This window comes from Patella vulgata, chromosome 8 (assembly GCF_932274485.2).
Source record: "Patella vulgata chromosome 8, xgPatVulg1.2, whole genome shotgun sequence".
Classification (NCBI taxonomy): Eukaryota; Metazoa; Mollusca; class Gastropoda; family Patellidae; genus Patella; species Patella vulgata.
In genome coordinates this window covers 48,140,218-48,165,629 of record NC_065886.2, presented here as the reverse complement: position 1 = coordinate 48,165,629, position 25,412 = coordinate 48,140,218, and the positions used below count along the sequence as shown (strand labels likewise).

Sequence of the window (25,412 nt, the reverse complement as noted above, 5' to 3'; positions counted from 1 at the left end):
GGGGGACATCAGCCTCACTGTTGGCTTGTTAGCTTGTGGACCTTATAGAGGTCGCATTTTTTCCCGATTTAAAAAACCGTTTAAATATATCACCGTTACACATTAATGACGGATGAGTTCGAATGTCGTGAAAATCGGATAAAATGGCCCCAGCTTGTACTCGGATAGTGTAAAAATATGGTATATCAAGGTTGTGGATCCACTAGAGGCCACAATTTTGAACCGATTTTGATGAAACTTTAAATTTATCTTTATATCACAAAGATTGGTTTCTGTCAATATTCGCGCATATCAGATGGTATCTTCGTGAATTATGGCCCCTGATTGTACAAAAAATCGCGTTTTTAGCTTATGGACCCTACAGAGGTCGCAATTTTTTTCTGATTTAAAAAATCGTTTGAATATATCACCGTTACACCTTAATGACGGTTGAGTTCGAATTTCGTGAAAATCGGACCAAAACTGCCGGACATAATGGCCGCCACTCGTATTCAAATAGTGTAAACATATGGTATATCAAGGTTGTGGATCCTCTAGAGGCCACAATTTTGAATCGATCTTGATGAAACTTTAAATTTATCTTTATATCACAAAGATCTTGGTTGCTTTCGATATTTGCGCATATCGGATCGTAACTTCCTGAATAATATTATGGCCCCTGATTTTTCGAAAAATCACATTTTTAGCTTATTGAAGCGCTAGAGGTCACAATTATTATCTGATTTACAAAAACGTTCGAATATATCACCATTACACCGTAATGTTGGTTGAGTTTGAATTTTGTGACAATCGGACCAAAAATTGTCGGACAAAATGTCCGCCCCTCGTACGCAAATAGTGTAAAATCTGGTATATCAAGGTTGTGGACCCTCTAGAGGTCAAAATTTTGATCCGATTTTGATGAAACTTGAAATATATCTTTATAACCCATATCCTGTTGATATTCGCGCATATCGCATCGTAACTTCCTGAATTATGGCTCTTGAAAAATCGCTTTCTATTTAGCTTGTTCTCTATCCATCTCTTCCAGGCGTATCCTGCCTGGCAGCCGCTGGTTTTAGCTCGTTTTCTGTTCATCTCTTGCAAGATGTGGGCATATCTTGCATGGCACGGCTTGTTATATGCGTTGAGACCCATTTGTGTCAACTTCTAGGTCCCAAATATTACTGATTTAGTTTCTTTAAAGAGTTATCGCCTGCGAATAATTTTATATTTCACTATAATTTTTGGATTTTATATCATTGTGTAGATCAGAAATAGCAATGGACCGATATCGGAGCCCCGTGACAGCCGAGGAACTAGAGGAGGCATCGTTGAGCCTTATAGCCCCTTTTGTAATAGAGCCTCCTTCATGAAAAAACAACACTTTGGAACTTAGTTAATAATGAATTGCCACTGAGGACGTTAAATATATGCCGGTGTATACATTTTTCGAAATATTTAGAGACTAAACTTAACAATGACACCGGTCGATAGTAAGAGAGAGAGAGGGAAAAATGTGGTTTAACGTCCACTCGACACAAACTAGGTCATTTCGGGACAAACATATGGTTTAATTTTATTTCAATAATTCGTTTGCGCGTAGGGGTCTTTAGCAGTGGGAGGACCCGTAGAAAACCCACGAGGTTGTCGATAGTTAGAACAATCGGATGTACTTCCCCCTTGTGTGGGAAAGGATCGTGTATTGAGTGAAAGATTAGAAAGAGAACAAAGTGGAATAGAAATTTCACTGGCAACTGGCTTTAATAATTTACTAATAATTTTCTGGAGTATATCCGTAACTTCCTGGGGTGTAATGTTAAGGTCATTAATACAGTTCTCTTGTGACGAGGACCAGGTACAAGGTGATTGGTATCATTCAATTTAGACTGGTTAACCAAAAATGAATTAAATGCCCCTGTCTTATCACGTGGTGTACATGTAAATGATATATTGTGGTTATTATTGAGTGGTGGAATAATGTGTTTTGATGACTCATTTTCTTTTACAAACAAGTTGACCAGTTTCCACCAGGATTTAGGGCAAAAATATCAATTGTCACTTATGTTTTGATCCATTTTTTCGTAAAAGTTACGTTACAATTTCTTATTATACAAATATTATCATTTATTTTCCGAAAAGCATTCCAATGTTCTGCTGAATCGGACCTTTTTGCTTTTCCATGAATTTTTCCTTCAGCTTACTCAATTTTCTAATTTCATTATTCATCCAGGGCTTGTCTCGAGGTTCAGTAGTCACGTTCTTAATGGGAATATTATTTTTAGAAAATTAATAAACTTGTTTGTAAATCTGAAACATGCTTCATCAACAGCGTCGCTTGCAATAACTAGGTCCAGTCGGTATTTGTTACACCATGTCCCACAGCTCGTCTATGTCTATTTTGGCATGTGTTTAGACTGGGATTGAAATGAAGTTGACAGTACACGGGACAATGGTTGCTACATAAATTATCTAAATTATCAATCAGATATCCAGATAGGCGGGGGACGGGGACCTTCGCCCCCATTAGATCGCCCCTGCTATATATAATGTCGCCATGGATTTTGTTCTGCGCTTCATTTCATATATTTCCTTACCCTTAATGACAAACGCCCGCCCGTATCTAGGGAAAAACAAATGTTTTAATTCAAATACAGTACCATTTGAAAGAAAAAAGGGTGATAATGCCTCTTTAAGGACTCCTAACCTTTCTCAACCGTCATTACCAATTATGTATTAAACACGGATTGAGGCAGTTGCTGGTGGTTCTCGACAAAGTATCACCACAGAGAAAATTAAATATGAATAATAGAAGAGAATTGGGTACTGGCAATATCGTGATGCCGTAGCATTAATGTATTGAATACAAATATTAGGCAATAAGACTTAGTGAATATCTTAAAATGATTTACAAATAGTATAATATAAGATTTGAAACAATAGTAAAGAACATACCTAAATTTTCCCACCCAATCATTCACTAGATTTGATATTTGTTTATTTGGTGCAGTGTCTTTTTTCTGTCTTGTCCGCAGGTTTATCTTGTAGAATTTTGTTCTGCGTGTAGTGGGTGTAAATGGCGATGTGTGTGTCGGGGGGGGGGGGGATTTCAAGGTTTATTTTGCCGAAAACAGTGTTTTTTATGTTAATAAAAATGACTATTTATAAGCCGTAATTCTAGTGCACATTGACATAACTATGAATATTCTGTGCCTAGAATTAATCTGAACGTACACACCCGACAAATTATATGTATACCAATATTACAAAATTCGGTACATGTGAATAGCCATACCACCCCACCCCTCGGATTATCACATGCATACTTTAATTGCTAAAATTATATTCGATTCACCAGTAAACATTGATCAATATCTTTGAAACCCTATCAGATGTCGTTTATTTTACAGAACGAGTTTGATCCTGTTTGAACTTCATTCCTATTGTCTTAAAATTATAAAGAACAAAATTAATCTTGGGAGTTCGACTTGGATTGTTTTGTTGAACATGATGATAGTTGACGAGCAATTTCGGACGTTATTTGGTTGTGTTCACACTACGGTATGTGGGTTTCCTTCCGCCATCTTTGTTTTTTAAAACACTGGCATGACCTAGAAAGCGTTATGACCATAATCGGTTTCATTTTTGTTTGAAAAAAGTCTCAATACCTCCTGCACAACGGTTAAACTTCACACCAGGAACTAATGATTCTCCGTTGTTTGTCCGTTTGTCAGGCATTGTATTTCCGATATGAGAGAAATTTGTACTTAAAAAACGTAAGAACAAAACATTTTTCCCGGGTTATTTCAGATCAAAAAAGAAGGAAATATTACTTGCTATGGAGGACTGGGTTAAAAGTAAAGATAGGCCATCTGGTTTCAAAAATAGCTTAGGATCACTGTAGACAGAAATGGATTAAGCAAGGGACTCTTCTCTATGAAATTTTTTGCCAAATTTACCCCAGAGAAGACGATACATTCAGATGGTAAGTATCTTTCGTCTTACATGTATTTGGATAGCCAAGAAAGTTCAATGTAACAAATTCAACATGGATTGAGTTGCTTGGTGTGAAAACGTAATGAAATAGTATGTACAGAGGCAAGGTTTTAGGTTGTAAGTAACAAAATCTTGTATTAAGTAACACTGTATTGTAAAAGTAGATAACATTTTTCAAACTTTTTTTTTCAGATCGCAATAGAATTTTAAAAAAAGATTAAATCCTGATTTAGTGTAATTATATCTATTTATATCTATAACACATATACTTTACTTCTCTCATATTTTTCAATAAATATTTAGGTTTGTATTTTTATGGAGAGGGGGTCTATATAGGCTTCTACCAATCTTGGGCGCATTTTCTGTAGCAGAAACAATAATATGAGTAGGGCATTGCACTTTAGAAGTCTAGAGGGTTATAGTTTATTGTGGGGTGGGGGTTATATCATAGTTTCACTAGTATTGAATAATGCAGGAGGCGGCTGAGTTGGACCTTTTATTTACGTGTCTCTAAAACCTAATATTTCCCATCGATCAATTATTCTTATTTATTTTTAATGTTACCTCATGCAATTATAAACTGTTCATATTTAGTTTTTATACTATTACATAGTACAACAGCTATTGTTTTTGTTCGGATTAATATTTTTAATTTTATTTTCAAAAGCTTTCTAGGAAAAAGTACATATTCTACACAAATAGACTCTATTTCATTGTATAATACTATAGGGCCTATATACAGTTGAGTTTATCTGAGTTCTCTAAATAGATGCCCTGGTTAATGTATTGAAGTTGTTAGCCAGTACCAGTGACAACGAAAACTAGGCTAACAAAGATATGTGGTAGATTAAAATCGGGCAATGACATCATAGTCTTCTAATCCAAATATGGCAATCCCATGCTTTAGACACGCGGGCAACTGCCCTCCTCGTGCCCATATGGGTTTAAATCCAGGGAAGCGTCTGTGCAGCTGACCAATCCGATAAAGGAAGTACCTGGTCAATTTCCCGGGGCTCAATACACAACTCATGCACGTATCCTCTTTATATAAGAAGAGCGGGGTTAACTTTCCCTTCAGACCTCATACGGACTTCAGGGGAACATCATACCCTCACCCTCTCGGCTGAGAGCCTGGGAAATAGGCATCATTCGGAGTTCAGTGGAACATCATACCCACACCCTCTCGGCTGAAAGGCTGGGAAATAGACATCATTCAGACATCATTTAGATAGCACATGGATTAGACCGCCCCTTTAAGTCGTGGGAGAGCAATATAATGTTGTGGGGTTCCGTCAGTAAACTTGTCCTACGAAATGGTGGGGTGGAGAGGTAGAGAGAATGATGTTAATGTACTAATCTATGCTTGTAATTTATGTATCCAGCGCTTGACATAAAAATGTAGAAACGGTTTGTGGTATTGATATCCCTGTGTCGGAGTTAAATAAACGTTAAAACGGCTGAGATAAGAATATATACATAACGTTTGAAGTGAAGTCCTAGAGTAAAGAATTACAAAAATAACCAGAGACAATACTAGACGATCACAGGGCTATTTTAATATACTAAACAGCAGCAAAAAAACGTCAGTACGATTTCAGAATCAGGCACTTTAATCAAATCATTCTAGAAAACGACTTACTAAATGGATCAAAGCAATTTTTTGTGAACAGTATGTTGACATATTAGTGATTAATTCATCACAATTACAAGACTATACGAGAAGGTTTAGAGTCTGTACACAGTCTATACATCTGTAACTGGAGTGTTCACCGCGAGTGTCAATAACAGCAGCGCATTGTCTGTACATGGAGTGGACCAGACGATTGGTGAACGCCATTGGCACCTGGAAAGACACTCTCAGAAAAGCCTGGCGCAATCAATCGGCTGCGTTTGGTCTCGGTGCGACGTTATTAAGTCTCCTCTGAATTTCACCCCAAAGATGTTCAATCGGGTTCAAGTCCGGACTAAGGGTTGATCAGTGCATAACGTTCACACCGTTCTGCTGTAGAAAGTTCCGAGTAACTCTGGCGGTGTGGGCACGGGCTTTGTCATGCTGGAAACATTTCGATGACGTGCGAAATGTGGTATGACGTGGGGTCCGAGCCCTTGATCGATGTAGCGCACTGCTGTGATACCGCCTCCTCTCCCTGGGCCAAGATTTTGGAACACTACAGGACCCACTCTCTGGTTCAGGAAGATTCCACCCCAAACCATTATGCTTGGACCTCCCCATGATTCTCGTTCCATGACACATCGGTCAGAATAACGCTGGCCACGTTGACGCCATATTCTGGTCCTGCCATCTGTGAACAGAACAGTTCTCCATTGCCTGTGTCACCGATTCTGGTGTTGTTGGGCAAACTGTAGACGTTCACGTCGATGGGGAGGGGTGGGGATCGGTACACGGTAAGGTCTACGGCAATGATGTTCTCTCTGGTGAGACGTCGTCATACTGTATCGGTACTGATGGGTCTTACGTGTGTTCCCACTGTCTGACGTGCTGTCTCAGATGCCTGTGTGAAGAGATTCTGCACGTCCTGTAGCACAACATGGAGGTCTTGTCGCCTTGTGGTAACCCCTGGACTACCAGTTCGGGGGCGATCATCCGTGGTGTTGGTGGCCCGAAGGAGTTGCTGAAGCCTGTAGATGGTCCGAACATTGCTCTGGAAGTGATTGGCAACGGCTTGCGCAGTGTGGCCAGCGTCGAGTCTTCCAAGCGCCTTGTTCCTCTGAGCTGTCGTGAGTTGTATTGTGCTGCTGACGTTGTAGTGGGAATGATTCAACCAGGTATGGGGTGCATTTTATAGGGCTGGTCCAGGTAAACAGCATATGCAGCATGAGTTACATGAAAATCATGGAGAACACAAGTCAGGTTGCGTTTTTTGAGAACATTTCCTGGGTTCAATTTTATTCTGTGTTTGGGAAGGAACCTTATTGGAGATGTGGTCACAAATACACAATAAAAACATTTGGCAGTTTTATGCAATGCGTCTATCCAGAGTAACATACCAACCTGACGTTTCTCTTGTTGTTAGTTAGTTGTATTTGACGTCCGCTTCCACCGAGGTGATATCGCAGACAATAACATGTTATGTATACATGGTGCAATAATCTACAATGTAATTAGTGATAAAAAAGGATAATTAGGTTTTTATATATATGTACAGAAGACAATAGATAACAGGACGAGACATGAGATAACAGGTGCAAAGAATAAAGAAGTGCCAGTAGACATTGACAAACAGACGAATTTGTGACTAAACAGACATGGATATGGACGAACATTTAGACAAGGACAACCATTTGCAGACATGCACGCAATACGGACATTTGACAAAACAGACATAAATTTGGACGAACATTTAGACATAGTATGTACACACACACATATATATATATATATATTTAGGTCGTTTTCGTCGGTCTGGTCGATTTGTCCGGTTGAATGGCAGGGCGGTGCAACTCTTCCTTGGGGCTTGTTGGTGAGTGTGAGGCCTGGACCATTCTTCCTTCCATTTGGTTTTGTTGTCCGTATGGTGGTTTTGCTGCTTAGTATATGTAGCGGTGAAGAGGGTATGCGGTACACGTTGGGTGTGGGGAGTTTTTTTGTTAGCGTGCCTTTTCACATCTAACCAGCGACGCATCGCATAGCACACTATAAGGCATCGTGTTACAAATGCATATCTAAAAGATTAAAGATGTCAACAGAAAGTGATGTCATCGACAAAAATAGACAAATTTTAGCATATGAGGAAGCATGCGCGTGGCCTAATTTTAAGCTTAACTTTGAAAAAGATGAAAATTTTATGTCTAATCTCATTTTTCAAGAGATCGACTTGAAACTTAGAAAAGAACGCTATTTAAAAAAGAAAGAAGAATAATTTAAAAGTACAAATCTTTGAAATCGGGTGACATAGCAGACAATACACAGTACGAATTCGGGACTTTTTGTCATTGCTATTATATCATCTGAATATACATGATATTCAACATCGTCACTGATATCTCCAATACTGCTATCTCCTCTGACACTGCTATCTCTAATGATACTGCTACTCGTATCTCCCGGTGGTACTACTCTCTCCCGTGACATTATTCTCTCATGCGCCACTAGTCACTCTTTTTCTAAGTTACCTCAGTTGTTTCAAACTATTTCCGAATTCTATCCTTTTCAGGTATTCCTCTTTTCTTTTGGCACTTAATCCTGTCTATAAAATATTTTTGTCAGTCCTATAAAATATTTTTGTTGTGACAGCGTTAACCTCAATCGGCATGGTATAATTTGAGGGAGAGAAATGGGGTGTTATATTAACTCGACACAAACTAGGTCATTTTCGGACTAATGTATATGGTTCAATTATATTTAGAAGCGGGAGGACCCGGAGAAAACCCACGGTGTTGGGCAGGCTACCCTAAACTGTGTCACGTACAAGCGGGGAGTCGAACCACGCCACTTGACTCAATGATATACCTTATGATCCAACGCGCACGCGTTAACCATTCGGTCACCCAACACCCCGGCATGAAATAAACAAAACAAACTAGGTCATTTTCGGACTAATATATATGGTTCATTTATATTTAGCAGCGGGAGGATCCGGAGAAAACCCACGGTGTTGGGCAGGCTACCCTACACTTTGTCACGTACAAGCGGGGAGTCGAACCACGCCACTTGACTCAATGATATACCTTATGATACAACGCGCACGCGTTAACCATTCGGTCACCCAACACCCGGCATGGAATAAACATAACAAGGAGATGTGCGCGCATTCGATGAACATTTATATGGAAGGCAGTAAATAAATTCTGCATTATGGCTATGTATAGTGAATTCGTGATGTCAGTATTTGCTGAAATTAAATACCTTGCTTAGTGTTCTATATACTTTTTAAAAAAATGTTATTCAAATGTAATTTTCCATATCAAATCTTTTTATACTCCTACTTTTTCATGTGGACGTAATATGCCGTCGCCCCTGTCCGTCAAGACGTCAGTCCGTCCACAATTTGTTTGTGGACACTCTATAGGTTACAATTTTTATCCGATTTTGACGAAACTTGAAATATAGGTCTATCCCCCAGTGATCTCGGTTACTTTCGATATTGGCATGTATCGGACCATAACTCCATGGATTATGGGCCCTGATTGTACGAAAAATCACGTGTTTAGCTTGTGGACACTCTGGAGGTTACAATTTTCATTTGATTCTGATTCTGATGAAACTTGAAGTGCATGTTTATAACCCAAAGGTCTTGGTTCTTTTCGATAATCGCGCATATCGGATTGTAACTGCCTGAATTATGGCCCCTGATTTTACAAAAATCGCGTTTTTAGAATGTGGTCCCTCTAGAGGTCAATATTATTATCCGATTTACAAAACCGTTCGAATATATCACAGTTACACCGTAATATTGGCTGAGTTTAAATTTCGTGAAAATAGGACAAAAACTGCCGGACAAAATGACTGGTCCTCGTACGCAAGCAGTGTAAACATATGGAATATCAAGGTTACAATTTTGATCCGATTTTGATGAAATTTGAAATACACGTTCATAACCAAATTTCGTGGTTCCTGGCGATATTCTCGAATATCGGATCGTAACTTCCTAAATTATAGCCCTTGGTTGTACGAAAAATCGCCTTTTTAGCTTGTGGTCCCTCTAGAGGTCACAGTTTTTATCCGATTTAAAAAGATAAGATTGAATATATCACCGTTACACCCTAGTTCGAATTTCGTGAAAATCGGACCAAAACTGCCGTACAAAATGGCCGCCCATCGTAAGCAAATATTGTAAATATATGGTATATCAAGTTTGTGGACCCACTAGTGGTCACAATTTAAATCCGATTTTGATGACACTTCTAATATAACTTTTTATCACAATGTTTTTGTTTCCTTTTGATATTCGTGCATATCGGATCATAACTTCCTAAATTATGGCCCTGGATTGTACGTTTTTAGCTTGCGGTTCCGCTAGAAAACGTTTGAATATATCACCGTTACACCCTAATAACGGCTGAGTTCGAATTTCGTGAAAATTGGGACCAAAACTGTCTGACAAATGACAGACCCTTGTACGCAAATAGTGTAAATATATGGTATATCAACCAAGTCACAATTTTGATGAAACTTGAAATATATCTTTATAACCCAAAGATCGTGGTTCCTGTCGATATTCGCGTATATCGGATCGTAACTTCCAGAATTATGGCCCTTGATTGTACGAAAAATCTCTTTTTGTTTAGCTTGTTCTCTATCCATCTCTTGCAAAATGTGGGCGTATCTGCCTGGCAGCCGCTGGTTATCCAATTTTGATGAAACTTGAAATGTATGTTTATACTTCAAAGATCGTGGATCCTTTTGATATTTGCGGATATCGGACGCAACTTCCTGGATTATGGCCCCTGATTGTACGAAATATCACGTTTTTAGCTTTTGGACCCTCTAGAGATCACAATTAATATCCAATTTTAAAATACATATAAATTTATTACCGTTACACCCTGATGGAGCTTGAATACTAATTTCGTAAAAATCGTACGGAAACTACCTGACAAAATGGTGGCTCCTTGTACGCAAATAGTGTAAAAGGGTTTCATACCAAGGTTGTGGACACTTTATAAATCACAATTGTTATCAGATTTTGATGAAACTTAAAATATATGTTTATGTCCCAAAGATCTCGGTTCCTTTTGCTATTTGCGCATATCAGAGCCATCATCCCCTTTGCTGAAAACCTTTTGAACACTATAGTGACTGTAGTTTTCAATGGATGTTTGGTTAATTTTTTTTTAATTTTGTGGAAAGCATTCGGGTCATGCAAGGATGAACCCTATTGATTTTGCGTTGCGGAGTTATACCCTTTTCCGAAAACAAATTGAACGCGATAGAGGCTATAGTTCTTTTAAATTTGGTGGGGAGCATTGGGGTCATGCGAGGATGAACCTTATCGATATTACGCGTTTTCCCCATCTTCATTAGCCTAGTCGGAGCAGAACAGTAGGACGTTAAACCCCATTGCATTTCATTTTACGCTTTCTGCGACTTTCCGTTTATCTAGTTATACCCCATTATCCGAAAAACCTTGTAAACACGATATAGGCTACAGTTTTTTTTAATGGGTCTTTTTCATATTTGGCTTGAAGCATTTAGGGTCATCAATCCCTATCGATATTCATAATCCGCAGCATTCCGAATTTGGTTGGAAGCAATTGGGTCATAAGAGGATGCACCCTAGAGGATCCTAGATCCTCAGGAAATTTGTTCAACATCTAAGTTTTCCTTTCGGATAAGCTGCAGTAGAGAGAGAGAGAGAGAGAAATGGGGTTTAACGTCCACTCGACACAAACTAGGTCATTTCGGGACTAACATATGGTTTAATTTTATTTACATAATTCGCTTGCGCGTAGGGGTCTTTAACAGTGGGAGGAAACCGGAGGACCCGGAGGAAACCCACGAGGTTGGACAGGCGATCCTACTCCTTGCCACGTACAACCGGGGATTCGAAACCACGCCAGTCGACTCAATGACAGACTTTATGATACAGCGCGCGCAGGCTAACCATTCAGCCATCCAACCCCCCCTGCAGTAGAGACAAGGCTGCTGTATGGGCGTATTACACGCTTATCGTGACTAACTGTTTTTATTATAAAATACACAGTTTCCCAGTAAGAATGTTTGTATTCCATTTTATTTGATTAATTACACAGATGCAGTCTTTCTATGTGTAGATCAATACTGAAGAAACGGGCCTATACAAGTAACAGTAAAAAATATATCTCATCATATGTAGGCTATGACAAAGTGGGATACACGTGGAAACATAATCTCTAATTTCACCTGGACAGAACTTTATTAACTATAAACAGGATCGTGTCAATTAAGTATTAAGGCTAAAGATTATAGTCAGGTTTTTAATTAAAACATGATAGATCTCTCACCAGTTGCTGATAAATGTAAATTTTATATGTTAGTGTTTGTATTTACTAATAATTTAACAAATTAGCATTCTCAGGTGAGAACAGTTCAGATTCCTAATTCAAGAGACTTGAAACATGTACTTTTCTGTATACATTCTTGTTCCTGGTGTAAATAAAGTTAATACATGTATATGATCATATTTGATTGTGATGCGTAAATGTCCTATAACAGGACGCTTTTGAAATTTCAATTCCATTAAAGCATATAGCACAATAAAGGTTATCTATCCCAGAGTTCTTCAGTTGGCAGAAAAGAAACAATGGATAAGTAGTTGCCTCGGTGAGGTCAAGCATGGCACGTCTGGGTCATCACAAAAATAGAGCGTGTAAAATGGCGGATTAATATATACACAGCAAGGCCGTTTTGTCTGTTCGCAAGCTAGTGTGACATTTTTTAATCGTTCCCCGCCTTTCGAAAAAAAAAAGCAGTTGTCTATTAGAATGGGCCGGTCCGTCTGTATGTCTGTCGGTCACACTGTTTGGGATACAATAACTCTGCTTCAAATTGAGCTAGAATGTTTAAACATGATGTAGGTGATTTTCTGCTTTAGCTAAGTATTATTACTGATGCTTTACAATAACATAAATGTGCAATTAATTAATATGTATCATCTATTTATTTGGGGATCGAGACGGGGTTGGTTTGATATTTTTAATATTGGTATACAAAAACTTGCTCAAAACGATCAGTTTATTCTGAACATTTTCTGCTTAAACGATAAGCAGCTTGATTTGTCATGACTTTGCAACACATTGACACATTGGTGGAGGTCAGAACAAAAAGTTAGTGTTGTGATTAGAGTTTGTGTCAGTAAACGAGTTAACCCGACCCCCTTAATCTGATGTTCAGGTTAGCAAAAATATTACACTGGAAGATATATCAAATTTTAAAATTGAAACTCCTGGTCATTTTTCATAATTATTCTATCTACCTTTAAATACATTATAATTATATGATTCACGCTAGACAAGCAGTTAAAACTCTATTTTTTTTATACGCGCACATTTTTATGTGGAGGTATGTTGTCGCCCATGTCCGTCCGTCCACAATTTGTTTGTGCGCACTCTACAGGTCACAAATTTTATTCGATTTCGACGAAACGTGAAATATAGGTTTATCTCCCAAGGATCTCGGATCCTTTCGAGCTTGTGGAGTCTCTAGAGGTCACAATGTTTATCCGATTTTGATGAAACTTGACATCTATGTGTACAGCCCAACGATTTTGGTTCCTTTCAATATTCGCGCATATCGGACCGTACCTTCCTCGATTATGGCCCCTAGAGGTCACAAGTTTTATTCGATTTAAAAAATCCTTTAAATATATCATCGTTATCATACGAAAATCGGACTGAAACTGCCGGACAAAATAGTGTTAAAGTATGTAATATCAAGGTTGTGGACCATCTAGAGATCACAATTTTTATCAAATATTGATGAAACTTAAAACGTGTTTATATCTCAAGGATCTCGGTCCCTTTATGGCCCCTGATGGTACGAAAAAAACGCGATTTTAGCTTGTTGATCCTCTAGACGTCACAATTTTTATCCGATTTTAAAAATCTTCTCAATATATCATCGTTACACGCTGATGATTGAGTTCGAATTTCGTAAATATCGGACAGTAACTGCCCGTCAAAATGGCCGCTCCTTGAACGCAAATTGTGTAAAAGTATGTAATACCAAGGTTGTGGACACGCTAGAGGTCACAATTTTTGTCCGGTTTTGATGAAACTTAAAATATATGTATATATCTCAAAGATCTTTGGATATCTACTCATATCAGACCATAACGTCCTGGATTATGGCCACTGATTGTACGAAAAATCACATTTTTAGCTCGTGGGTCCTCTAGATAAAACAATTTTTATCAGATTTTAAAAACTGTTTTTTAAATATATACTAAGCAGCAAAAGAAACGTCAGGTTGGTATGTTACACCGAATAGACGCATTGCATAAAACTTGCCAAATGTTTTTATTGTATATTTGTGATCACATCTCCAACTTTACCTGAGCAGTAAGGCTCCTTCCAAAACACAGAATTGAACCCAGGAAATGTTCTCAAACACGCAACCTGACTTCTGAGATGGTAATGTGTTCTCCATGATTTTCATTTAACCCGTGCTGTTCACCGGGACCAGACCTATACAATGCGCCTCCATACCTGCTTGAATCATCACACTACAACGTCACCAGCATGCCACTACTCATAGGAACCACCAGGCGCTTGGAAGACTCGGTGCTGGCAACACTGCCCTAGCCGTTGCCAATCATTTCCAGGTCAATGTTCGGACCATCTACAGGCTTCAGCAACGCTTTCGGGCCACCAACACCACGAATGATCGCCCCCGAACTGGTAGACCAAAGGTGCAGAATCCCTTTACACAGGCATCTGAGACAGCACGTCAGACAGTGGGAACACGCGAAAGACCCATCAGTATCGATACAGTGCGCCCACGTATCACCAGAGAGAACATCCATTGCCGGATAAGTTACCGTGGACCGATCCTCACCCCTCGCCATCGACGTGAACGTCTACAGTTTGCCCAACAACACCAGAACTGGCGACACAGGCAATGGAGAACTGTTCTGTTCACAGATGAGATTCGGTATTGCGTATCAACTGCAGATGGCAGGACCAGAATATGGCGTCGACGTGGCCAGCGTTATTCTGACCAATGTGTCATGGAACGAGAGGTCCAAGCATAGTGGTTTGGAGTAGAATCGGTCTGAACCAGAGAGTAGGTCCCGTGGTGTTCCAAAATCTTGGTCCAGGGAGAGGAGGCGGCATCACCACATTTCGCAAGTCATCGAAACGTTTTCCAGCATGACAACGCCCGTGCCCACATCGCCAGAGTTACTCGGGACTTCTACAGCAGAACGGTGTCAACGCTATGCACTGGCCAGCCCTTAGTCCAGACTTAAACCCGATTGAACACCTTTGGGATGAAATTCAGGGGAGACCTAATAACATCGCCAGGCTTTTCTGAGAGTGTGGTTCCAGGTGCCAATGACGTTCATCAATCGTCTGCCCCACTCCATGTACAGACGCCGCGCTGCTGTTATTGACACTCGAGGTGGACACACCTGATACTGATGTATAAACTGTGTACAGACTCTAAACCTCGTAATTTCTTGGAATTGTGATGAATTAATAGTTAATGTGTCAGCATACTGTGTAGCACCATAGGTCTTTCTGTCTGACGTGGAGAGCGGGAATTCCAAAAACCGGTAGCCACATCTTACATATGACCTATGCATCTTTTCTTACTACATATTTCTGTAGCCTTGTGATCGTTTAGAATTTGTCTCTAGCTGTCTTTACTTCTGCTTCACGTTATGTATTTACTTCTTACAGTTCTCTTACTGTTTTCTTAAGACGTTTGTCTCGCCAGGAATAACAATGCAACAGTTCGCTTCTACATTTTATATAGCATAGCCGAATACATATGGATACAAGCATAATAGATAACAATACTAGCTAAAACCATCTCTTAACCCTAGCCAGCCTCGCGGCTGTCTAAGAACTCAGATGGGACCTCTCTGGAATCTAATGATAGTCCACCTTAAAACTTTACTATGATTTCTCTGATTTTGAAATCGTACTGACGCTTTTTTGCTGTTTAGTATATCACCGCTCCACCATAATGAAGGTTGGGTTCAAATTTCGGAAAAATTGAAACGAAACTGCCTGGCAAAATTGCCGCTCCTTGTACGTAAATTGTACGTAAGAATATAGACTGACTAGAAGTAATAAAATTAGACTGCAATATCACCTTGGTGGAAGCGGACGTTCAATAAAGCTAATAAAATCAGATCTCAAAAATCTGGTCATATAATAGTAGTTTCAAAACTTGCGACAGGGTACCCCTATTCAAAAGACCATACCTCGGTCAATGGTAATGCTATAGAGTCATATAACTTTGCAGTTTTACATAAATTTGAATGTATATAGTATAACATATATTTTTTTCCATAATTTTCTACGGGGGTCACTTTACAAGCACTGGTTCACTTGACATGGAATGACCCTTTATCGAGGTCAAAAGTGTTATTGAATTATCATAAAATGTTATTTTTCGTGCGATATCATTATTCATGATTAAAACCTTTATCTTTATTTGGGGTCAAAAGGTAGGAAAAGAGTTACACTAGTGTTACATTACATCATAAATATTTACTCCATTACTTTTGATTTCAGGGAGCCACGGTTGCTAAGTGGGTAAGACGCTGGCTCCCTAGCCTGGTGGTCGCGTGTTCGATCCCTGCATTGGCCGAGGTCCCATGTATACATTGACGTGCTATGAGGGAAATTTTGCCCGGGCAGCGGCGCTTTAGCCTACTCATATCGAAATCCTACTGCCAAGGGATCCTTTGTGTACACGGGACATCGGGTTTTCGTCCTATACAAACGACTAGACAGCTGTCCTTGTCAGGCCCTCCGTCCGGCACCACTGAATAGGAGAAACTACGCCGAAAAATCCCGATGAACTTTCTTGGCCAACACCGGGAGCGAACCCGCGAACTCCAGGCTAGTGAGGTAGCGTCTTACTCACTTAGGCACTGTAGCTCCCAAATACATCAATACCTTGACTAAGTTTGATGATGCGCAAAGGATAAATGTGCAATTATTTAGTATGTGTTATTTTTTTGCTTTTGGACAGGGGTGGGGTCACAAGCCTCACTGGCGGCTTTTTATTTCTATTATTGGTACAGGGTAGGAAAACGATAATTTTATTCTGAACGGCTTTATTTATCTAATTTTTTATTGTTTTAATTTCCAATATTTGAGTATTGGATAATTTATAATTATAGGACAACGTATTTGAGATTAAAATCTGCTGGGTGAACAAACTACTTAATAATGGTTATTTAAAACTTACCTGTGTGTTTAGAATATCCCAGCGTATAATTAAGTTCTCTTCAACTTCTTACAAACTTGGACATCGAGAAATACCAAAATGGAAGCTAATTACGTCACTCACCGACTCTATCGAAAATGTGTGTGGCTCTACGCCATTAGCCTCGGTTCGGTGTTGAGGAAGTGTGATTTTAGAAATGGTTCGCCGTAGCGCATTACATCTTCGTTCAGTCTTTGCTGGCGACCGGCTTCGCAGGCCCAGTCTCCGTAGACTCTTAACTAGATTTTTCTCGGCATTTCATTTATGTACCCATACTCCGAAATCTAGAAATTAGGCGGTCATAGATTGGGACTTCAGATGCAATCTACATAAATAATGCTATATCGGAGCACAGAATACCATGACAAAAGCGAGCTTGTACACTTGTGTGTTTTGCTTTACGGCTTGAAATATTTGATTAGAGAGTAGAGTAGGGATTTACATTATCAGCAATAATTAATGATAAAGAATATATTTACGAGTGTAATTGGTGACAGTGATATACAGGAATGGACTTGGCCTGAGACAGTAGGACGTGATCCGAGAGCTCAGATAAAAAAATATTTGTTTTTCAAAATAAATAAATTTATATTCGCAACCATTGAAAATATAATGACCTTAGCTAAATCCGAGGAGAAACATCATCTGTGAGTGTGGTGCGGGAAAGGTGAATCAAGCTAGTTTCGTTTTCTCAATCTACAAAACTTCTTCGCCGCAATGGGGGCCCAAAGGAAACCAGATGGTTCGAGGGACTAAAGCCTTCCAGCCACTCCTGGTCATATATACATTGTGAATTAAATTTAGTAGACTGACGATCAGTTGTTTCAATATAAATCTGCAATGTAATTGCCTTCGGTTGATAGTTTTAGTTGCCCAAATTCAAACGATCGAAATTATTGCGCTTTGCGGCTGCCAAAATGTGCCCAACTTTACACCCTCCCCCTTTCCGCTGGTTTCGTTCATCACGTGACATGTGCCATGTTTTGATGATCTCTTTCGAAAGTAAAGTAAAACATTGACTTGTCAAGAGGGAACTATTTTATAAGATGGGATATAGTCAAAGATACAATATTCAAGATCTAAACTTGCCTACTGAAGGTCTTTCTTTAGGCCTTATAAATTAATAATTAGACATTTATTAAAGTTGCAATTAAATATTTTTACGTTATATTTTTAAAATTTATTAAAATAAAGCCTTAAAATAGATGGTATGTATAAACAGTCCTACCTTGTTAAAGAATAATCCTATAATTCACTATTGCCAGTTGAGAAATTGGCAAAACAAAAATATCATTTTCCTCTTCAAATTCAAACGTTTGAGGATAGCTACTCCATGGTGGAGAATAGAAACAAGGGAGGTAATTGGGAGGTAATTATGTTATTATTTCCGGTGTAAATGAGATTTAAGTGTGAGAATGACACCTATGATCTTATAATAGTGAGTTGACAACCTATTGAGCAAAAGTCATAGAAATAATTATGTTTTGACTTTCTTAGAAAATATGAAATTGTAACTTTAACATGGCAAGATCATAATCAACCCTTGATGCCATCGGGTGCCCGAGATTTCAACTAGATTAGCATGGTTCGGCAATTTAATGATTTAATTTTAAATGGAGAAGCGGGACTAAGTCTCGAATATACCAGCACCGTGGTAACGATAATAATCAATGCACACATCTTGTCAAATCTACAAACAGTGACAACTTGGCTCAGAAAAAAGTAATTTGAATGAAATTCTCAATATGTTCATTTTGCATTATCTATTTTTGATCTATTATAGCAAGAACGGTCAGCGGATTTTAATAACCAATGTAGTTATGCTGGGGAAACTTTCCCAGCATAACCGAAGTCGAGGACTTTATCTTGCTTGTAAACCGTCTATGTTTACATGTACATGTACGTAAAATGAGAATATATCAGAACCTTATATCATGTTGTCTTATGGGGGAAAAAACCTACCCTAGAAGAATAACCCGTTACAGGTTCAGCCGCGCAAAAGTTGCAGTCCTTTCGATAATAAGGTTAAGTGAGAAAATAAAACAATTATATTATACTTTACCACCATATGCTGCTAAATTCAAAGAGAATACTTACAGATAAAGATATTTGTTAATATTTTCAAACTACAGGGAAAATTCGACTTTTTCACGGGAAGCCCTTTTTTGCACTCATTAAATTGAACTGCTGTAATATAATACACTTGCAAAATGTTGAACGGATGAGCATTATAGAACATTATCCTCAAACTCACTCATTTAAGCACTTATTTATTTTATTTGTTGACGCATTACGAGTCTGTAATTTGATTGTGCCTGGTCATTAGAACTATACTTTCAAATTAGGACTGAAAGGGTGACCTAATAATGCTCCAGCGTCATACAACATTGTTTCTAATTGTGGTAGAATGTTCAAAATGGATGTTATGGGTTTTTTACTTGACTCTTTTGACTGAGTTTGATGTTGAGCATTTTCTGCTTAGGCTAATTAATTATAAGCAATTTGATTGTTTCCAATGGAGGTAAAATGTTCAAACTTGATGTACGTAGGTGTTCATTAGGTTTAGGTCTTGGGTTCGATGATTAACATTTTTCGGTTTAGGTCTTGAGTTCGATGATTAACATTTTTCACTGAGGCTAAACAGAGATAAGCAATTTGATTGGTCGATGCTTTGTGATGGGTCAACTTTGATTCTAATTAAGTGAGAATGATGAAACATGGTGTATAGTTTCACTATATCAAAACCTTGACTATGATTCGCCATGGACATCTTCTGCTTAGGCTAAATTTGATTGCTTTTGGTTTACAAGAAGATAACTGCAAGTAATTAATATGTGTCATCTATTTGTTTTAGGACTAAGGCGGGGTCACAAACCTCACTATCGGGTTTTTATTTTTATTTTTGGTAACCAAACCTAACCAAGTGTAGGAAAACGATAATTTTATTCTGAAAAGCTTGATATATCTATATTTTTATTGTTTTAATTTAATGCTCATTTCAATTTCTATCAGTTGACTTCTTCCAAGGAGATGAATAAGTGTTTGAAACTTTTATGTTGACGTCATGAGGTTGATTTATGCAAAGCCCTATATAGGGCTTTGGATTATGATAATTTCTGATTAGATATTCTGGCTCGCAGGGGTCAAGTTGCTATATGTAATAAATTTGTACGGTGAACACGCAATAGTAAAGGAGTTATGACGCTCCACCGGTACACTTGGCGGCCATTTTGAAAACCCCCGTCCCGAAAATCATAGAAGTTGGATATGATGTAGAGGAGGGTCCCACGAACCCAGCGATACCAAGAAATCTGTTACAATTTGTTCTATGTCAACCCTTAGTTTGACTGGACTAGTACATGTGCGAGAATCGTGGAATGGTGTGACCTGTTGTTTCCTGCTATATGCCTAGAATGATTTTCAGTCACACTAGCTCAACCCGAACACAAAGATAAGTAGCCGTTGTTAGATGTACGTAATAAATCCAACAAATAGTAATTAAAATGGGTAATTAAAAAAATGATAATGCCCACTACCGCAGTAGGACCAGATGTCCTAGAAAGAGTAAAATACCCAGTCACAATTTTCGTTTCCGATTTGATTCGAAATGACCGTTTTATGTTAGTTTCGGTTTATTTCGGGTTTGTGAATATCTTAAACTTTAAGGTAACGTATATGGAGATGCACCCCTGCTCATATGCGATAAAATTTTAAGTATAGTTGGAAATCATGAAATTCAAAAATAAATGAAGATAGAGTCATCATATTTTTGTTTTACAGATGTACAATTATTTCAGTAAATACATTTGTGATAATGTTGTACAGTGTTCAAAGAATATTTAGCGGTTTTGCGAGAATAACTTGGATCACTTCGTTAGGTGGAATATACATGTAGAATCCTTTCAAAATTTATGACACAGGAATTTCTCTTATTATTAATAAAAAAAAATATTAACGCTATAAATAAATTTTAAAAAATGCATGTTTTATTTAAGAGACCGCAGGCAAAATACGACATAGTCGTGTACAGATCATAAATTCGAATTTTAAATATATAGCTATAAAGAAACAAATTTGAGAAGAATTTTTAATTAAACGCTACGGTTCTTCGTCAAGTCTTTCATGATATTGTAAATTTGTATCAATTCTCTCTGGACTTCTGTTAAAGATTTACTGAGTAGAGAAAATAGTTTTACTCACCTAAGTCGCCCGGAGAGACTATCTTAATATTCCAGCTTTATAGTTTGCAGTCTTAACAATTTGAGATATGTCGATACACAGAACACATTAAACTTTAAAGTAATATTATAACTTAACACCACATCCGGCTGAGCATTTATATTGGTTGGTTAATCATTTTACAGCACTTACTGTTCGGTAAACCTGCGAATACTGTGCGCAGTGAGGTTTGAACTGCGTAGATGACTAGAGTGTGGGATAAAGACTAGTAACCAATCAATAACACTGATCAATATTGAGTGTAAATGTTAATAAACAGAGCCAAAAGTCTTAAGGGCTCCACTGCTTCACGAAACCTTTCACTAATGCACTCGCTAGCATTATGATATTGTCCTGAGCGATAAATAAAATGTTAACTTAGACCGTTGCCAGCATTGTGCTATTTTTCAGCCCTCTTATCTTCCATAAATGTTAAGACGTATTTCGAAGCTTAACCTTCAGACAATAATAAAGTGTTCCATAAAATATCAATCGTGTGACAACTTCTATCTTGTCTTTCCATAACATTCATTTATTTGTTATGTATAATTTTGCGTATTAAAAATATGTCTAAATCTTGGTGAACGATCATTATTGAATAGACAATGTTAATTTGTAAATTATAATTACTGCGCGTTAACCAATAATACATCTAATTCTCATTTCGTGGCATTCGGATGGGAAATTGTTTTCAAAATAAATAAAACTTTGTATACGTGAATTTCAACTATATCTTTTATGCGCTATATAATGAAATACTGCTATAATGGCGGGGTAGGATTAAGATTTGGTAGGGCCCTGGTGTATTATGGAGTACAAATATTTTGATTGAGCATTCGCAAATGAAAAAACTTTTCACTGTTAAGAATATAATCTTTCGGGCTTCTATAACACGTAAATGAAATAATGTGACACTATCGGCTCGTGTCACAAGGCCTTCTGGGGGTCTGTCCATCTCAACACAAAATAAGAGAATATGACACTACGTCGTGTCAAATTGTAACTAATCCTTCGTCACGAAAGCCAAATCGATACTACGCCGGCATCCGACAACACCTTACACAGTATGTTCAAGTAACCACGTATTGGCAGTTTAAAACCAAATGCACTAAGTTTTATGTTTACAGCGACTATTGGGAGGATGCAGTCTACTGGGAAAAAAAACTGCAAATATTCCGTGGAAGCTGTAATGTAGGGTGTGGCACCTGATACAGTCATAGAGGTTGTTAGTTTGATGGACGTTGTCGGGAGAGTAACTTCACAGGACACTTGATCTGATCTAGCAACGATTTTTACATCGCCTTCGTCATATGTGCCTTCGTTAACTTCCCTGATATTTGTACTAAACCAAAAGATGCCACTCCTAATGATAAAACAATTTTTAAAAAAACGAACGTAATTTCTAAAGCTGCTGTAATAACCAAATCGTCAAAAATAGATGATATATGTGTATAGAATTTCACGTGGGATGACTATTTATAGACTCATAGACTCTGTTATCGCACAGCGTGATTAACCAGAAATCATTTCCAGGCAAGCACATTCGCCGTGTCGAATTCAACTTTTTGTAGCGATACTTTTCGCTGCACGGGGTACCCTACCATATAATCTTTCCCAGTCTACGTCCTATACGTTTCTTGTAAGGTTTTATTGGACGACTGGATAATCTTGTCAAACGACAAGTTCTATATAATCGTAATTTTATATTCATAAAACGCCGGCAAAATTAGTTCATCACAACCGTTGAATATATATAGAGAGAATGGGTTTAACGTCCACTCGACACAAACTAGGTCATTTCTGGTCTAACATATAGTTTAATTTTATTTCAATAATTCGCTTACGTGTAGGGGTCTTTTAGCAGTGGGAGGAAACTGGAGGAACCAGAGAAAACCCACGAGGTTGGACAGGCGACCCTACTGCTTTGACCCGTACAACCGGGGTATCGAAACTACGCCAGTTGACTCAATGGCAGACCTTATGCCACAACGTTCATGCGCTAACCATTCGCCCCCTCCCCCCACCAACCTTCAATATACAAAACTTGTATCTTGGTTAACTATACTAAGCAGCAAAAGAAACGTCAGGTTGGTATGTTACTCTGAATAGACGCATTGCGCATCAAACTTGCCAAATGTTTTTATTGTGTATTTGTGATCACATCTCCAACTTTACCTGAGCAATGAGGCTCCTTCCCAAACATAGAACTGAACCCAGGAAATGTTCTCAAAAACGCAACCTGACTTCTGAGATGGTAATGTGTTCTCAATGATTTTCATGTAACTCATGCTGCACGTGCTGTTCACCGGGACCAGCCCTATAAAATGCACCCCCATACCTCGTTGAATCATTCACACTGCAATGTCGGCAGCATGCCACTACTCACGACAGCTCAGAGGAACCAGGCGCTTGGAAGACACGACGCTGGCCACACTGCCCAATAGGGTTGACTATTGTTGGTAATTTTCATCATTGCGATAGTATTGCTATTGGGTAAACAGCTATCGCAATACTATTACTGTTGGGGATTAAATATTGAGATACTATTGGAATATTGCGATAGTTTGATTTGTTTATTAGTTTAGGTTTAAAACAAACTTTCAGGTATACATTTATTAAAACTTTAATCAAACTAAAATCAATGAAACACTAGAAATTTCTAGGCAATAGTTTATCTAGTAGTAACAGAAAACGTAACAAAAAACATCAGTGGATCTGGTATATGGACGGATGACAATATTTTAGGCTATCAGATCAGTACACATGAAGTAGCTAGCATTTAGGTTTCCAATTTTTTTTTTTAAAGATTGGTTTAAGTGCAGACCTCTGTGCAGTGATGATATCCCCTGCTGTGGAGAAAACCATTTCAGATGACACTGAGGTTGCAGAAGTTCCTAAGTATTGTTTGGCAACAAGAGACAGTAATGGGAATTTGTTCTCCAGAAATTTCCACCAGTGCAGAGGGTTAGAATTTGCATCAATAGCAGGCTCTTTCTTGTAAGAAGAGATTTCATTTAAACATGCTTGTTGAGAGGTCACAAATTTTTATCCGACTGAAAAAAACAAACGTGTGAATATATCACACTAGTGATGGTTGAGTTCAAATTTCGTGAAAATCGGACAAAAACTGACGGACATAATGGCCGCCCCTTGTACGCAAATAGTGTAAAAATTATGGTATATCAAGGTTGTGGACCCTCTTGATATATCAAAATGTGTATCGCCTTCCTTTGGGCTCATAATCTCATTTAACAATCTATCCACCAATGGCATTATAATGGAAAGAGTTGGGGTGTTTTCGTCACAGAGGGCTGTGGTAGCTATCTTAAGTTGACTTAAAACAGATACCAATTCTTCGGCAGATGTAATATCACTTTCCGATAGGGTAGAAATTTTTTCTAGTTACCACGCAATTCTTTAGATGTGAGAACTGCATATACAGCAGGTTGTCAATTTTAATTTTCAACCAAGTCAATTTTAATATAATTTGGTTTTTTTTTTATAATTTTCACCCAAGTCAATTTTAATATAATATTTTTTATAATTTTCACCCAAGTCAATTTTAATTTCCACCCAAGTCAATTTTAATATAATTTGTTTTTTATAATTTTCACCCAAGTCAATTTTAATATAATTTGTTTTTTTTTAACTTTCACCCAAGTCAATTTTAATATAATTTGATTTTTATAATTTTCACCCAAGAATTTCCACCCAGCGCGTGACGTCATCTCAATTAGCCTCGTTTCCATTGTAATGTATTATGTTTTATCTTATATGGTTCTCGTACTGTAATTAGCAGATTGCAATGTATTATGTTTTACCTTATATCAAATAGATATTTTTATACGCCCACATTTTCATATGGACGTATATTGTCGTCACCCCTGTCCGTCCGGACGTCCATCCATAATTTGTTTGTGGACACTATACAGGTCACAATTCTTATCCGATTTTGACGAGACTTGAAATATATAGGTTTATCCCCAAAAGATCTAGGTTCCTTTCGATATTGGCATGTATCGGATTGAAACTTCATGAATTATGGCCCCTGATTGTACAAAAAGTCTCACTTTTTTTTTAGCGTGTGGACACTCTAGAGGTCACAATTATCATCTGGTTTCTTTCGATATTCGCGCTTATCGGATCTTAACTTTCTGAATTACGACCCTTGATTGTACGAAAAATCTCGTTTTTAGCTTGTGGTCCCTCTAGAGGTCACAATTTGTATCCGATTTAAAAAAAAAACGTTTGAATATATCACCGTTACGCCCTAATGATGATTGAGTTCGAATTTTCTGAAAATCAGGGGCCTGTTTCACGAAATTTTAACTAAGAT

At 38.0% G+C, this 25,412-nt stretch overlaps 1 protein-coding gene across 3 annotated transcripts in view; it reads right to left on the bottom strand.

Moving 5' to 3' along the window:
- LOC126829629 (uncharacterized) overlaps positions 1 to 21,248 on the bottom strand; it is a 390,380-nt gene extending 369,132 nt beyond the window's left edge. For all 3 annotated transcript variants that reach the window (XR_008788971.1, XM_050559609.2, XM_050559610.2), the window contains exon 1: positions 21,059 to 21,248. The gene's annotated coding sequence lies outside the window, so the exon portion shown is untranslated. The remainder of the gene's footprint in view (positions 1 to 21,058) is intronic.
- Between the last annotated feature and the right edge of the window lie 4,164 nt (positions 21,249 to 25,412).